The sequence below is a fragment of the Mauremys mutica genome, chromosome 1, assembly GCF_020497125.1.
Source record: "Mauremys mutica isolate MM-2020 ecotype Southern chromosome 1, ASM2049712v1, whole genome shotgun sequence".
Lineage (NCBI taxonomy): Eukaryota > Metazoa > Chordata > Testudines > Geoemydidae > Mauremys > Mauremys mutica.
The window spans coordinates 335,553,248-335,559,256 of record NC_059072.1 but is presented as its reverse complement, the minus strand read 5'-3'; the positions used below and the strand labels follow the sequence as shown (position 1 = coordinate 335,559,256).

At 40.0% G+C, this 6,009-nt stretch overlaps 1 long non-coding RNA gene across 1 annotated transcript in view; it reads left to right on the top strand.

Moving 5' to 3' along the window:
- Positions 1-6,009, top strand: part of LOC123371690 — a 52,148-nt gene that overhangs the window by 1,057 nt on the left and 45,082 nt on the right. The window lies entirely within an intron of this gene.

Here is a 6,009-nt window from a genome sequence, read left to right as displayed (position 1 = left end):
CCCTCCTAGGCAGAGAGGTCCCAAGGTGTTGGGTTGGATGGAAGAGGCTCCTGGCCTGGCTGTGACTGGCACTGGGTTGGGCAGGGAGGGGGGAGAGATGGAGAGCGAGCACCTGGGACCAATACTAGAGCCAGGACCCTCTTGGCTCCAGCTGGGGGACAGGCTGCTGGAGCCAACCTTGCCCAGTGAGGGTAGGGAATCAGCACATCTTTGGCTGGACAAGGCAGTGGAAAAAGACCTGGGCGTGTGCAGGCCTAACCTGGAAGAGGCATAGTGACCTAAAGGAGACAGTGAGCAGGGGGCTGCAGTGCTCTCAGTTGGCCCTTTATGCACATCAGCCCACACACTATGTTGAGAATCGCAGGCAGAACATGCCTCACTTGATGGAAAGGTAAAGTAGTGGGTGTGCTTTTGCCTACATCAGAGTCCAGTGGAGGACAGGGTCCTGACCCAGCTCTGTATCTTACTGGGGGCTGTGCCTAAATTTATCCACCTGAGGTTCTTTCTCTGGCTGTACCACAAACTTCCTCTTTGGACTTTGACAAGTCATTTTGAAAGTGTAAGCTTGATTCTCCATCTCCCTGAACTGTGTATCATCATTTATACCAGTGCTAAGTGGGTGTAAATGCTACTATTGTTTTTTTGGGACTGTTTTACACCCACTGTACACCACAGAGGAAGGGCAATGCAGCCCTGTGGCTCAGTTACCCATACCAAAAGAATACAGGAACTTTTTTCAATCAATTGAGGATTTTATTTTGGTTTTAAAGAGTAGTTTAGGCCATTTTGTAGGCTGTTGACAAGTATTCTCTATTGTCATTCCCTTCCCCTTCCCCCACATTTTATTGACAGAATTGCATTTATTTTTCAAATAGTAAAGATTTGACTATTACTGCCCTTGCAACTGTAAAAATCTATTGCAGTTTCACATTTTGTGGTGTAGTGCAATCAGTGGATAACAGAGAGATGTAAAGAATCATTAAATACTTTACAAATATTTCAGAAGAGAGAGATGATGTTTTCTGTATCATGCTGTAAGGCCTATTAATATTTTCAGAACAAGTTCATGTTGTCAATGATACTTAGCTCTCAAAATTTGAAGTCATGAAGCTTTCCCTTATATTGTGTTTTACTATTTAGTTTTGTGTCACAAGATGGATCAAAATCAGCCTTGTAAAAGGACCATAGCCCAACTCCTCAAAGGTTTTTAAGAGCCTAACTCCTGTGGAAGTCAATGCTTTGTTTTGGGGATCTGCACCCTGTTTCATATCTCAACTATTTATAAATTCACAGTGATAAGGCCAGAATATATCCTTAGGTCACCTAGTCTGATCTCCCGTATATTACAAGACATTAAATTTCACCAAGTTACGCCAGTACTGAGCCCAATAACCTGTGTTTGACTAAAACATATCTTCCAGGAAGGCATCCAGTCTTGATCAGAAAACGTGAAGAGATGGAAAAATCCATCACATTTTAGTAGTTTGTTCTAATCTTTATCATTCTCAGCTATGGGACCTGATGTTCAGAAGTGCTGAGCATCCACAGGGCTCATTGACGTCAATACTCAGTACCCCAAAAAAGTCAGTTCTGTAGTGCTTAATTCTGTTCCTATTCAGCTAATGGCAAAAATCCCTCATTGACGTCTGTTTGGGACCAATCCTGCTCCTACTAGGAATGGAACTATTAATAAGAATTTTGTTTAGTTTTACAATACATTAACTTAAATTGGCATATGCATTTCTAAGTAGATTTAATCACATGAAGAGTTTGAAGAGGGAGTAGCAAGCTGTGTTTGAGTTACAGGTCATTTAAAAAAAAAACCCACTGTCCTGATTTGAGATGGTCTTTTTTTCTATTGTTTTTGTCTCCGTCTAGCTTAAATATAATTTGAATTTTCTTCAACCTTTGTACAAACAAAACCAAATCAAAACATTCTCCTTTGCCTTCAGAGCAAACCTGACAATTCTAGTTTTCCAGCCCATATAATTTTGGGTTGGAAATCAAATCTTTACAGAAGAAGCTAGTTGCAGCCCTAACTGTAGAGTAGCTATAGCTGCTCCATAATATTGCACATCTGGTGGTGATATCCATGTGATAAATTGCATTTTTCATGCACTTTTGACCACTTAAGCTGCACTCTGTTAAGTATTCTATCCTCCTTGGGACTTATTCAAAACAGTTGTAACCTCCCACAAAAATGTTTCTTTTGGGATAATCTCCATAAGTCATGGCTTTGCCGCTTGTAAGTAATTTGACTATTCTCAATGAATGCTATACTCTATATTTAATGCTAGTCTTACTCCGAAAGTCAATGCAGCAGGGCAGTATTTAGATATACACTATATATCTAAATAGTCTGTTTACACACATACATAAGAGAATATATATTTTTGGACCAAGATTAGCATTTTATAGTATGGAAACCATCAAGTTGTTTGTTGGGTAGGAATTGAGACTTCATGACCTTTGCAAAGCATTCTTTAGCTGGAACAAATATTACAGTTGTACTGATCTAAGGTGTGTTGATAAATATTGAATCTTGTTCTCAATTTTATTTTCAGGTGTAATTGTTATGTAGACATCTGTGATAAATAAAAGGGGGGATATCTCCCTTTGATGGACAGCCAGTTAGCTGTAAAATCCCTCTTGGTCACTGTTCTTTACTTGCTTTATCTGTAAAGCAGTGGTCCTCAATGCGGTGCCCGCCGGCGCCATGGTGCCCACTGGGGCATTTATGTGCGCCCGCCTAGTGACACGGTGTGAAAAGTAGTGCCCAGCAAGGGAGAGAAGCTGCGGTCCCGCACCTGCCAGGGACAGAGAACTCTGGAGCTGCAGGCTGCGGGCGCCAGTGTTCTCTGACCCCGGCAGGCGCGAGGCCGCGGCTTCTCTCCGCGCTGCCCAGAACTGCCCAAAAAAAAAAAAAAGTCAGCATGGACTGCCGCCGCCCAAACTGCCAAAGTGCGCAAAAAAAAAAAAAAAAAAGCCCAAAATGCCAAATCAGGAAAAAAAAAAAAAATCCGCTCGGACTCTGATGCCCCAAGAATGGATGGAATGCCACCCCATAGCGTGTGCCGCCCCAGGCACGTGCTTGCTCTGCTGGTGCCTGGAGCCGGCCCTGTATGTGAGTATTCTTCTGCTGCACCAATACTGCTGTTTTTTTGTGCTTTGCGATTTATTATTTTTTTAACGTTTTGCCCCAAAATGAGTAGTTCAAATAAAAGACAACATATGTATTATTTTAACACAGAGTGGGAAGAACCCTCTTGTTTTATTGAAAATAAAGGGAAATGTGTTTGCTTATTGTGTAGTGGTACTGTTGCAGTGCCGAAAAAACATAATATTGAACGCCGTTTCCAAACTAATCACGGCTCTTTTGACATTAGCCATCCACTTAAATCTGAGTTGAGAAAGGTTTGATTTGAGTTGATTAATTTTCTTCTATCTGCCCAGGAATTTGTTTTCACTAGACAAGTGGTAAAGTCTAAAAGTGCTACTATTGCTTCCTTTAAAATTGCTCATCTGCTCACAAAGAAGAAAAAACCCTTTCAAGATGGTGAATAAATAAGATGAAAACTGTTTATGATATTTATTTTGTAAAAACGCCTTAATTTTTCTTACAGGTAGAGAAAAACGAGCAAATTCACATGGTAAGATGAAAGAGTAATTGCCGAATAATTTAATTAATACCTTTTACATGTAAAATTACCTTTTTTATCTTGTAGGTTAATATATTCTGTAATATTAAATATGATGTTTTTTGTATTATTTAATGTACAAATACAAAATAAGCCTTGAAAAATTGTTGACGCCCGCCACACTCGTCTGAAAACATGAGTGTGCTATTGGCCTCAAAATGGTATCATAAACAGTTTTATTTATTTAAAAAAAGTAAAACATTGTTGAACTGCTGGTCCAAATATATTTATTATTCTTACTTTAACATAAATAGCCAGTTATGGTTAACTTAAAAATATTCTTTGTATTGTTACTTGTATCTGGATTTCAATAAACAAACAAACAAATATGAAAAACAGTTAAACACAAGTTAATCATATGCGCTCATCAGCACTTAATGGAAAATAGGTATCATTAATTCACATGGTTTTTCTAATGAAGTCAGTGTGACTTTTGGCACTGCAATTCTTCAGCCAATTTTTCATAGTTGGGAGAGTAGGATCATATTCCCGTTCGTAAGCAATTATCAAGATGGGCATCTGTAAGCCGAGATCTGTATTTTGATTTTATGATGTTCACTGTTGAAAACAGAACTTTGCATAGATAAGTGGAACTGAAATAGTATTTTATTTTGTATGCTACATTTTTAAAGGCAGGAAACTTTTTTCGGTCAGCCAGATTCCAAAAGTTTTCATCTGTTGCGCAGAATTTTAGAACAATATCATTTTGATGGCCCGAAATCTCCAGTTCCACTTTTTTTTTTTTTGGCAGTTCTGGGCAGCACGGAGAGAAGTCGCGGCCCCGTGCCTGCCGGGGTCAGAGAACACCGGCACCCGCAGCCTGCTGCCCTGGAGTTCTCTGCCCCCGGCAGGCACGGGGCCACGGCTTCTCTCCCCAACTGGCCACTACTTTTCACATTGTGTCACTAGGCAGGCGCACGTAAATGCCCTGGCGGGTGCCATGGCGCCCACAGGCACCGCGTTGGGGACCACTGGGTTAAAAAGGTGGGCAACTGACCAAAAGAGCCAATGGAAAGATAGAACTTTTTAAAATTGGGAAAGAAACTTTGCCCTTGTCTATTGTTCTCTGGGCTGGAGGGACAGAGCAACCATGGTATAAGCAGCTTAAGCCAGGTATGATCATAAATGATCAGATAAGTAGTTCTAGACATGATCTGAACTCCAAATGTGTAAGTAAATCAGAATGGTTAGCTAGACATGATTAGGGTTATTTCTTTTATTTCTTATTGGCTTGTGGACTCCTCTGTGCTAACCCCAGATGCTTTTGTTTGCTTGTAACCTTTAAGCTGAACCCCCAAGAAAGCTATTTTGGGAGCTTGCTTTTTGGAATTGCTCTCTTCAAATCTAGCAAAAGCCTAAGTTCCAGATGTATTTTCTTTCTTTTTGTTTTTAATAAAATTTACCTTTTTTAAGACTAGGATTGGATTTTTGGTGTCCTAAGGGGTTTGTGCATGTTGTTTGATAAGCTGGTAGCTACAGCTAATTTCCTTTGTTTTCTTTCTCAGCTCTTCCCTGGCTGTTGTGGGGGGGGGAGGGGTTGAAAGGGCTTGAGGGTACCCCACAGGGAGGAATTCCCAAGTGCTCCTTACTAGGTTCAAAGAGGTTTTTTTTTTTTTGCATTTGGGTGGTGGCAGTGTTTACCAAGCGAAGGTCAGAGAAAAGCTGTAATCTTGGGAGTTTAATAAAGCTGGGAGTGGCAAGTATTAATTTTTAAAATCCTTGTAGGCCCCACTTCTGCACTCGGAGTGACAGAGTTGGGATTCAGCCTTGACAACATCCATCAGACATCCTTTTTTCCTGGACAAATATATTCTTTTGAGAAAGCTATAAACAGTTCAAATCAAAAGTTATCCAACATAGTAAAGACAGACATGTTATCCACCATCTGGAAGTTGCAGTTGATTCTGGTTGGGGTTCAACATTTATTTAAAAAAATGTTACTCAACACAGAATTGTTTCCCTCTGCTTGGTCTGCAGTAGCACAACAGATACTGGTCCTATTCCTATTGACATTATTATTGCAGCAAGGTCATAGTCACATGCAGACCTTTCTGTATATTATTGGAAAAATAGGTGATAATAAAAATCACAATGGTATGAAATAATATGAACTAAATGGCCAAAAACCTTTCTATCTTATTTGCACAGTAATACCATGTTTATTGTGGAAATCATATGAGTTTCTTTAGGTGGTTGGCTGCATTCCTATTTGAAATTATTATTTTAATGCTGTTGGGATTTTATTATCAATGGTGTGTGAGGGTGTCTAGAGTCAAAGAATATCAGGGTTGGAAGGGACCTCAGGAGGTCA